This window comes from Vombatus ursinus, unplaced genomic scaffold (assembly GCF_900497805.2).
Source record: "Vombatus ursinus unplaced genomic scaffold, bare-nosed wombat genome assembly UNPS02004099.1, whole genome shotgun sequence".
Taxonomy (NCBI): domain Eukaryota; kingdom Metazoa; phylum Chordata; class Mammalia; order Diprotodontia; family Vombatidae; genus Vombatus; species Vombatus ursinus.
The window spans coordinates 16,459-28,509 of NW_020943877.1; positions in this window are offsets into that span (position 1 = coordinate 16,459).

The window sequence follows — 12,051 nt, forward strand, 5'->3', positions numbered from 1 at the left end:
GTAGTGGCAAAGAATAGGAAATTGAGGGGATGCCCATCAATTGGGGAATGGCTGAACAAATTGTGGCATATGATTGTGTTGGAATTCTATTGTTCTATAAGAAATAATGAGCATGATGCTTGCAGAAAAACCTGGAAAGACTTACATTAACTGATGCAAAGTGAAATGAGAAGAATCAGAAGAGTATACACAGTAAAAGAAATATTGTGCTGTGATCAATTGTGAATGACTTTAGTTATTCCCAGCAATAGAAAAATCCAAGACAACTCTGAAGGACCTATGATGAAAAATTCTATGTATCTTCAGTGAAAAAAAACTGATGGAATTTGAATGCAGATGGAAGCATACTCCTTTTTTTTTTACTTCCTTTATTTTTCTTGAGTTTTGTTTTTTTTACTGTATTCTTTCACAACATGACTAATATGGAAATGTTTTCCATGACTGCATATGTATAACCTTTTAATTGCTTGCCTTTTCAATAACATAACAGGGGAAGGGAGGTAGAAGAGAATTTGGAACTCAAAATTGTAAAAATATTAAGGTTAAAATTGTTTTTACATGTAATTGGGAAAAAATAAAATATTAAAATTAAAAGAAAAAACTACATCACCCCTTCAGTTACAACTAATGGCTTCTTGAAGGGGAAAAATGTCATCAGTTGATTTAAATACATATAAAGGCTCAGTTAATTTATCCCATAAATACTAGCAGTCTAACTCTTTTGGGTTTTTATCTGCTAAGACTAATCTTAAATCTTTCAGCTTATGATAAAAGTTTTGAACCAAGGTCTTAGTAATTCACCAGCTAAAATTTTCCCTATTTTAAATCATATATTATAAAACCTAACTGCTTTTTTTCATCATTCCTGACTCAGTTGGGAGTTCTCCCTTATCCCATGTTTCAAGGAACTTCCCCCCAAAGGAGTTTCCTTTGGCACATTATTTTTGCTAATTCTAGTGCGCTCTCCCTCTCTCTCTCTCTCTCTCTCTCTCTCTCTCTCTCCCTCTCTCTCTCTCTCTCTCTCTCTCTCTCTCTCTCTCTCTCTCTCTCTCCCCCTTTGTAAATGTGTGTTATGTATACACCTATACATATATTTCTTAAATATGACCAAGGAAAATCCTTAAGACACACACACACAAAAGAATAATGAATGTGAGGTCTTCCGACTACGTGTTAGCTTGAGCCTTCAGTAGCAGCCTCTGGATTTTATTTCTCCTTATCAGATAAAGTATCTCCTCTGGTTGGAGAAGTTAAAAAGATTCTTTACTGGCCCGATTTACAATCTAGGGGAGATATTTGTGGAGAAGGTCTTCAAGAATGCCCTGGCTAAGGTTTTAATCATTTCAGGAAACCCTCCTGAGGTACCATACAGCTTAATTGAACAGCCTTGGCACAGGTCTGGTGCTCAGTTTATAAATCTAATCAGAATTCAGGATCCCCTAGCAGGAATCCTTTTCTGACTGTTCAAGATGTCAAAAAAATTGGATGCCAGATTTTTAGCACCAGAACTGGTGTCACCTAATGGCTTAGAAAAATCCCATGGGATATGTCAGTGCGTTTATGTACAAAATGAAACCTCCTGGAAGGATAAAGCATTTCCCCACTGAGCCTTGCTTTCTACAATGAGGTTCATAGTGGCATACTTGCCCAGTGTAGGTGTGAATACCAATGGATTCAGTACTTTGTCCAGGGGCCCAGTTTATAAACTAATAGAAAGCAGTATCAGAGCTAAAGCCTGAACACTCCCCCCACCCAAGCACTCCCTAAAGAATTCAAGAGGTATTGTGACTAAGTGTCATTGATGAGAACAAAAATAAGCATGCTGCTATTACCACACATACCCCAGGCTGATTAGACCATGAAGTGGAAAAAGTGGCTTGCTTTACGCTCACTCATATACATACACTCATACACATAAAAAGAAAAATGTCTTTTATGCCAACAGTGGGATAGAAATCAATTACCTCTCCTTTTAATTGGCAATTCCCCATTCCAGCTAAGGGGCTTGATAGTAATATTTCCATAGGTTCCTTCAATTCTCCAAGCTTTGAAGGACATTGATGGTGACACACGATGCCACACCCTGGCTAGAAAGATAGGACTTTTCTCAATCATTCAGGCTTAAAAGAATGCTGAAAATGGTAGGCATGCTCTGATTACCCCCAATTTGGTCTTTTTTTCTTGAGACAAAAAACTCCAAATTAAAAAATTCCTTCAAGGGGATGATTTTTCTCCCCAGTGCTATTTGGGAAGATGTTCCTTGAAGGGACAGAATTCCTTTCAAATATTTGTCCACAGGGAATATACTTGAGTTTTCTTTGCCAATTATTTCCAAATATATACATAAAGTTGCAACTTTTACACAAACTTATCCCTAATGGGATTCTCACCTCCTTTTCTGGAGAAGATCTTGGGTTTTCAGGGGAAGAGTCAGTTTACAGCCAGAATTCCTTAGCAGAAAATTCTCCCTTTGTGGAAAATTCCACCAGGGCCCAAAGAAAGAAGAGGTTCTGCCAAGGAGATTGGGGGACCTGACCTTCACCCCCAAACCCAAAACTATGTGAGTAAAATTTCAACAAAGGCACACTGAGACCCAGTTTTCTCCAGAGCAAGATAATATTTCATTAACAGCTAGGCATAAACTGGTACTCACACTGGCCATCTCAGCCAAAAGGCCAGGAACTAGAGCATGATCAATTTATTAGTTAGGCAAGCAATAACCAATAAATTAGATCAATGGACTCTCAGTGACCAAAGACCCTAAGTGAGGGCCCACAGAGTCTTTTAAACCTAGTTGTGTTTCCTTCTGATTGGTCTGATGGTACATCATTTGGACCTCCCCTGGCAAAGGTAAGACAATCCAGACTGGTAAATATTTTAATAAAGAAGTGGATTTAGAGTCACCTTGGTGGCTCCTATCTATTACTTCATCATTGGGAGACTAGAGTAATGCTCAGCTGAAAGGATTAGTCTGCAGTTGGGGAAAATGGGTTGACCTTCAAGCATGGCTGGATCATGCCCCACTCTGGAAATTAAAAGATGATAATCTCTTGATGGGCATCAAATGCCTGTAGTAATCTTGGCTAGAAAATCAGAGCCATGCAAACCATGGTCCACCAACCCCAGATTACTTTCCCCTCCCATGAGGGGCTTAGACCAAGCTGGTTGTTGTTTATCTATAAATAAAGGGAAGAGTCCCAAGATAGCAAACAAGTGCCCCTGGGATAGGAGTGATTATTCAACTACACTTACAGTTCAGACTGAGAAGGAGTGTCTTTTAAGCTAGAGGGTCTGGCAAAATGGGGACTAGGAGGGATTTTATAGCAATATTGGTTATTAAAAAATGAAGCATAATATTAATTTTCCTTATCCTGGAGGAAGCAGGATCTTCCCAAGCAAAGCAAATAGTAGGACACAAAGAGTTAGAAAATCTGAGCCCCTCTAAGAAGAGAGTTTTTTTTTTAAGAAGGGTTTTTTTTGTTTTTGTTTTTTGCTCCAAATCTGATTAGCAACTGAGAAAGAAAGAGGCAGCAGGGTGCATAGGAATTGCTGAGTACCTAAGGTGATGAAATCTCCAGGATGCTGAGATATCTAGTCATGATTTTATCCTGGAAGAAGCATGATGTTACATAAGTGGAAACTAATTGCAAGTTTGATAGTCTAAGCTGCCCCACTCCATTTTTTTATATTTTTAGTAGTATTTTATTTTTCCCCAATTAAATGTAAAAAAAAAAATTAACATTCTTTTTTCTTGCAATTGAGTTCCAAATTCTCTCTCTCTCTCCCTGATGAGTTTATCCTGGGGGCAGTAGGGATGTTCCTGGAGTTCAAACCAAACAGAGTAACTGACAGGAAAAGAAGAGACAGAAATTCTGAGCCTCCTATAAAGCAAGGCTTTAGAAGGAGTTTTTAGCTTTTAAAAAATTTAAGCTGAAACAGTTGAAAGATATTATATTATGTTTACAGTAGAATCAGAGGGGGAAATCATAACTTAAAAATGATAGATTTGGTAAGAAAACAAAACTCCAAAATCTGTGCCTAATAAGCAACATTTTAAAAAAAAAGATACACAGAATCAAAATGGGGTCATGGGAAATTAAAGTATTATGCACCAAATAAATCTAAAAATGCAGGAGTATCAATCATGTTGTCAGATAATACAAAAAACAAATTCAAAAAGTAAAATGGATGAACAAGAAAACTATATTTTGCTGAAAGGAACCACAGGCAACAAAGCAACATAAATAATACAGTTATATGCTTAATTGCCTTAGCATCCAAATTCATAAGGGAAAGATTAACTGAGCTACAAGAAAACACAGTGACACAACAGAAATAGAATACTTGAATATTGCTCTCCCAGTTTTCTATGAGTCTAACAGAGAGATAAACAAAAGATAAAATAAGGAACTAAACAAATTGCTGGGGAAACCAGAGCTGAAAGACTTGTAGCATCTTCTAAATGTGACTGCAAAAAAATTGAAGCATTTTTCAGGACCATATGGAATGTTTATAAAAATTGACCATGTGTTAGGAAACAGAGATATTGCAAACAAATTTAAAAATGCAAAAATAGTTAATACATCCTTTACAGACCATACAAAACAAAAATAATCACTGCTTTAGGAAGTAGGAACAAAAGTACAGAGCCAAATGGAGACTTAGTCATGAAATCCTAAACAATGAGTGGGTTAATGAAGAAATCATAGAAACAAATAATTATGTGAAGAACATGATAATGACTAAAACAACATATTAAAATTTCTAATATATATCAAAAGCAGTCCTCATAGAAAAAATACATCCAAATAAATACAAATTCAGAAAATAGAAAAAGAAAAGATTAATGAATTGAATATGCATTTAAAAATTAAAAAGCCAACAAACAAACCTAAAATAAGCAAAAATGAGGAGATATTAAAAACTACAGGAGAAACAAAGTAGAAACCAAAAAAATCCTTTAGAAGTGATAATTGAAACTAAAAACTGGTTCTCTGAAAAGGCCAATAAAATTAATAAACCTTTACATTTATCAAATAACCTTTAAGCATCAAATCAAATCAACAAAATAGGAAAGAATCAGGGGAAATCACAATAAAATTAGAAGAAATTAAAAGATTAATCAAAACCTATTATGTACAGTTACAGTTTAACAAAACAGAATAAAAAAGAAATAAAGGAATACTTTAAATTTTTTTAATACTCAAGTATGAGAAGATCAAATAGAGATCTTAAGCAATCTAATCTCTGAAAAGGAAATAAAGCTAGCTATAAAGAACTACCAAAAGAGGAAAAAAAAACAACTCCTGGTCCTTAGTGATTCACAGGAGAACTCTCGCAAACTTTCAAAGAACAATTAGTTCACAAATTATTCTCACAAATAGAAAGAAAGTACCCTATACCAGAATCCTTTTATGAGAAAAATATGGTTCAAATACCTAAATCAGAGAAGAATTAAACACAGGTCATCTACAGATCAATGTCATTAATGAATATTGATTCAAAAATTTTAAATAAAAACCTGTCAAAGTATAGTGATGTATCCAAGAAATATTCATTATGACCAACTTGAATTTATATCAGCAAACCAAGGATGATTCAACATTAGAAAAAAGCAACATAATCATATTATAAACAAAAACATCCAAATGACATGATTATCTCAATACTTTTGGGAAAAGTCTTTGCAAAAAATACCCATTGATATTAAAAATCATATAAAGTACAGGCTTAGAGGGATTTTTTAAATGCCTTAAAAAGCATCTATCTAAAACTAAAAGCAAATATCATATACAATAGAGATAACTTAGAACCTTTTCTGTAATGACAGGAGCACAGCAAGGATGCTCCCTTTCCCCACTATTATGTGATACAGAGTTACATAAATACTAGAAACAACAATAAGATGAAGGGGAAAAAAAGTATAGACAAGTAAAGAGAAGACCAAACTATCCTTTTGCTGATGGTATGACGGATGGTATAAATGGAACACCCTAGAGAATCAGCAAATACACTAATGGAGAAAATAGCTTTAGAAAGTTGCAAATATAAGCATCAAAAAGGGTCAAAAAATACCATCCTAGGGAGGTAAATTATATTATATATATTATATATAATATATATAAAGTATATATATAAATATATAATAAATAAGACATTATTCTATAAAATATATAAATATATAATAAAGATATATTATAAAGTGTATAATATGTAATATAATATATTATTATAATTACATTATATTGAGGACTTCTGCTTCCGGGAGCCAAGATGGTGGAGACAAAAGGTAGTTGCTCTCACCCTCCCCTATCAACCTCCGAAAGCCCAGAAAATATCACCCCAGAAAAAACCCTGGAACAGCTGAACCAGAAGAAAGATGGGAAGCAGCAGTGCAGTAGCCTAGGTAGCTTGAAGGATTAACAGGAAAGGCCCCTCTTGCTCTGGGGGAAGGGGAGCACTATGGAATGGCAGGTGTCCCAGTCAGCTAGCAGAAAGACCCACTTTAAGCACACCAGGAGGAGATCCTGGTGCCTCAGCATTCTACAGCAAATGGTCTCCCAGTGCCTCAGCAAAAATAAGGGAAGCTGCACTACAAAGGGCCCCAGATGGATAAACACCCCGCAGCATTCATCTGAAAGGAGCTGAAGAAAACTAAAGGAAAGGAGCAGCAGGCAACCTAGAGTTGCCCTAGAGTTCCAGCCTTGCTGATTCCAGACCAATACCAGGTAAATTGCCAGAGCCCTACAGCCTCCAGGCTGTAGGCCCCAGCACACAAAGCCAGTGACCGAGACCTAGGCTCCCACCACAAGAAGCTTGAATCAGTGCCCTCTGCCCCCCAGCAGGAGAGTTCAATCTCTTTAAAGGTCAGGGAATAAAGAAACACCAGAATAAAAAGAAAGTACCGTAGATTCACATTATGAGAATAGTGAAGATCAAGGCAGAAATTCTGAAGAAGACAACATTGTCAACACACCCACATCTGCAAACTCAAAAGGGAATATGAAATGGTCTGAAGCCCAAAAAGCCTTCTTAGAAGAGCTCAAGAAGGACTTTAAAAGTCAAAGAGAGAAGTAGAAGAGACCTTAAAAAATACAATTGGCCAACTGGAAAAAAGTATGCTGAAGAAAACAAATCCTTTAAAAATACAATTGGCCAATTGGGGAAGGAGGTACAAAATCTAATAGAAGAAAACAATCTGTTAAAAATTAGAACTGGGCAAATGGAAGCTAATGATTCTATGAGAGAGCAAGAATCAGTCAAACAGAAACAAAAAAAAATGAAAAAATAGATGAAAACATAAAATAGCTCATTCGTAAAACAACTGACCTGGAAAATCTATCCAAGAGAGACAATTAAAATTATTGCTCTACCTAAAAATCACAATGAAAAAAAGAGCCTGGACATTATCTTTCAGGAAATCTTCGAGAAAAACTGCTCTGAGGTCCCAGAACCAGAAGGTAAAATAGCCATAGAAAGAACCCACCAATCAGCTCTTGAAAGGGATCCCAAATTGAAAACACCAAGGCATATAGTAGCCAAATTCCAAAATTACCAAGTCAAAGAGAAAATACTGCAAGCAGCCAGAAAGAAACAATTTAAATATCATGGAACCACAGTCAGGATTACACAGGACCTTGCAGCTTCTACATTAAAAGATCGTAGGGCGTGAAACATGATATTCTGATACGCAAAGTAGTTTGGATTACAGCCAAGGATCAACTACCCAGTGAAAATAAGCATGATCTTTCAGGGAAGGAGATGGATATTCAATGAAATAGGGGACATCCAAACCTTCCTGATAAAAAGACCAGAGCTCAACAGAAAATTTGATCTTCAAGTACAAGATTCAAGAGAGACATAAAAAGGTAAATGGGACAGAAAGATACAATATGTTGTTAATAAGGGCAAACTGTTTACATCCCTACAAAGGAAGATGACACTTGCAACCCTTGAGAATTATATTGTTATTACACCATGTTAAAGGAGTATACATAAAGGGGGTGGATATAAGTTGACTTTGATGCAATGATTAAAAAAAAAACTAATCAAAGGGGTTAAATGGATCCAAGTAAGTGGTTTAGTCTGATCTAAGAAAATGTACTGAGAAAGGAGGAGGTAGACAAGGGTAAAATACATTACAAGGAAAGACACAAAAACCTATTACAGCAGAGGGAAAGAAGGGAGGGGAATGAGCATTGTTTGAACCTTACTCTCATCAGATTTGGCTTAAGAAGGTAATGACATAATCAGTTAGGTATAGAAATCTAACTTGCCCTATAAGCACTAGGAGGGAAAAGGAGAAAGAAAAAAGGGGGGGGTAGAAGGGAGGGAAGAAGCAGTAAGGGTAAAGGGGAAGAAAAGGGAAAAGGCTAATAGAAGGGAGGAGGGACTGAGAGAGGCAGTGGTCAAAAGCAAAACACTAGTGAGAGGGAGGAAAGGAGAAAGAAGAAAGAAAAGCATAAACGGGGGGGTGAAGGATGGAGAAAAAGACACAGATGGTAATCATAACTGTGAATGTGAATGGGATGAATTCTCCCATAAAACAGAAGCAGATAGCAGAATGGATTAAAAACCATAATCCTACAAAATGTTGTTTACAGGAAACACATCTGAAAAAAGAGTGACACACACAGCTTCAAGGTAAAAGGCTGGAACAGAATATATTATGCTTCAGCTGAAGTAAAAAAAAAGTAGGGGTAGCAATCCTGATCTCAGACAAAGCAAAAGCAAAAATAGATCTTATCAAAAGAGATAAGGAAGGAAACTACATCCTGCTAAAAGGCACCACAGACAATGAAGTAATATCATTACTAAACATATATGCACCAAATGGTATAGCATCAAAATTCTTAGAGGAGAAGTTCAGGGAGTTACAGGAAGAAATAGACAGCAAAACTATACTAGTGGGGGACCTCAACCTCCCCCTCTCCGAACTAGATAAATCTAACCACAAAATAAACAAGAAAGAAGTTAAGGAGGTGAATAGAACATTAGAAAAGTTAGATATGATAGACCTATGGAGAAAACTGAATGGGGATGGAAAGGAATATACTTTTTTCTCGGCAGTACACGGCACATATACAAAAATTAACCATGTACTAGGGCATAAAAACCTCACGACCCAATGCAGAAAGGCAGAAATAGTAAATGCATCCTTTTCAGATCATGATGCAATAAAAATTATATGGAATAAAGGGCCATGGAAAGATAGATTAAAAAATAATTGGAAACTAAATAACCTAATCCTAAAAAATTATTGGGTCAAACAACAAATCATAGAAACAATCAATAATTTCATTCAAAAGAATTACAATAATGAGACAACATACCAAAACTTATGGGATGCAGCGAAAGCAGTTCTTAGGGGAACTTTTACATCTCTAAATACTTACATAAATAAAATAGAAAAAGAGGAGATGAATGAATTGGGCATACAACTAAAAAAACTAGAAAAAGAACAAATTAAAAATCCTCAATTAAACACCAAATTAGAAATATTGAAAACCAAAGGAAAAATTAATAAAATAGAAATTAAGAAAACTATTGAACTAATAAATAAAACTAAGAGCTGGTTTTATGAAAAAACCAATAAAATAGATAAACCTTTGGTTAATCTAATTTTAAAAAAAGAAAGAAGAAAACCAAATTACTACTATCAAGAATGAAAAAGGTGGATCTACCACCAAGGAAAAGGAAATTAAAACAATAATTAGGAACTATTTTGCCCAACTGTATGCCAACAAATTTGACAATCTTAGTGAAATGGATATAAATTTACAAAAATATAAATTGCCCAGGTTAACAGATGAGGAAGTAAAATACTTAAATAACCCCATCTCAGAAAAAGAAATTGAACAAGCCATTGATGAACTCCCTAGGAAAAAATCTCCAGGGCCAGATGGATTCACTAGCACCTTCTGTCAAACATTTAAAGAACAATTAATTCCAATACTATATAGACTATTTGGGAAAATACCTGAAGAAGGAGTCTTACCAAATTCTTTTTATGATACAAATATGGTGCTGATACCTAAACTATGAAGAGTCAAAACAGAGAAAGAAAATTATAGACCAATTTCTCTAATGAACATAGATGCAAAAATTTTAAATAAAATATTAGCAAATAGATTACAGCAACTTATCACAAGAATAATACACTATGATCAGGTAGGATTTATACCAGGAATGCAGGATTGGTTCAATATTAGGAAAACTATCAGTATAATTGATCATATCAACACCAAAACTAACAGAAACCACATGATCATCTCAATAGATGCAGAAAAAGCTTTTGACAAAATACAACACCCATTCCTATTAAAAACACTAGAGAGCATGGGTATAAATGTAGTCTTCCTTAAAATAGTAAATAGCATCTACCTAAAACCTTCAGCAAGCAGTATATGTAATGGGGACAAGCCATAAGCATTTCCAGTAAGATCGGGGGTGAAACAAGGATGTCCATTGTCACCACTGTTGTTCAATATGGTACTGGAAATGTTAGCTTTAGCAATAAGAGAAGAAAAAGACATTGAAGGCATTAGAATAGGCAAAGAAGAAACAAAGCTATCACTCTTTGCAGATGACATGATCATATACTTAGAGAATCCTAGAGAATCAAGTAAAAATTACTTAAAATAATAAACAACTTTAGCAAAGTTGCAGGCTATAAAATAAACCCACATAAATCATCAGCATTTCCATATATTACCAATGAAACACAACAGCAAGAGACAGAAAGACAGATTCCATTTAAACTTACTGTAGACATTATAAAATATTTAGGAGTCTATCTCCCGAAACAAACCCAGAAACTCTGTGAACACGATTACAAAACACTTTTCATGCAAGTAAAGTCAGATCTAAATAATTGGAAAAACATCAGTTGCTCATGGGTAGGCCAAGCTAATATAATAAAAATGACAATTCTACCTAAGCTAATTTACTTATTCAGTGCCATACCAATCAAACTACCAAAAATTATTTTATAGTTAGAAAAAATAATAACAAGATTCATTTGGAAGAACAAAAGATCCAGAATATCAAGGGAATTAATGAAAAGAAAAGGTGGCCTAGCCATTCCAGATCTTAAATTGTATTATAAAGCAGTAATCATCAAAACTGCTTGGTACTGGCTAAGAAATAGAGTGGTGGATCAGTGGAATAGGTTAAATATGCAAGACACAGTGGTCAATGACTATCATAATCTATTATTTGATAAATCAAAGACCCCAGCTTCTGGGATAAGAACTCACTCTTTAAAAAACACTGCTGGGAAAACTGGAAAAGAATATGGCAGAAAGTAGGCAGAGACCAAAATCTCACACCATATACCAAAATAAAGTCAAAATGGGTTCGTGATTTAGATAAAAAGGCTGATACTATAAGCAAACTGAGAGAGCAAGGAATAGTTTCCTATCAGATCTATGGAAGACAGAAGAATTCATGACCAAACAAGAGATAGAGAACATTACAAAAAGCAAAATGGATAACTTTGATTACATTAAATTGAAAAGTTTTTGCACAAACAAAACCAATGCAACTAAGATTAGAAGGAAGGTAGAAAATTGGGGAAAAAAATTTTTACAACCAGTCTCTCTGATAAGGGCCTCATTTCTAAAATATATAGAGAATTAAGTCAAATTTCTAAGAATACAAGTCATTTCCCAATTGACAAATGGTCAAACGATATGAACAAGCAGTTCTCAGATGAAGAAATTAAAGTCATTTATAGTCATATGAAAAAAGGCTCCAAATCACTATTGATTAGAGAAATGCAAATCAAAACAAGTCTGAGGTACCATATCACACCTATCAGATTGACCAAGATGACAAAACAAGAAAATGATAAGTGTTGGAGAAGATGTGGGAAAATTGGAACACTAATGCATTGTTGGTGGAGTTGTGAAATGATCTAACCATTTTGGAGAGCAACTTGGAACTATGCCCAAAGGGCTATCAAAATGTGCATACCCTTTGACCCGGCAATAGCACTTCTAGGGCTATATCCCAAAGAGATCAAACAAATGGGAAAAGGACCCACATGTA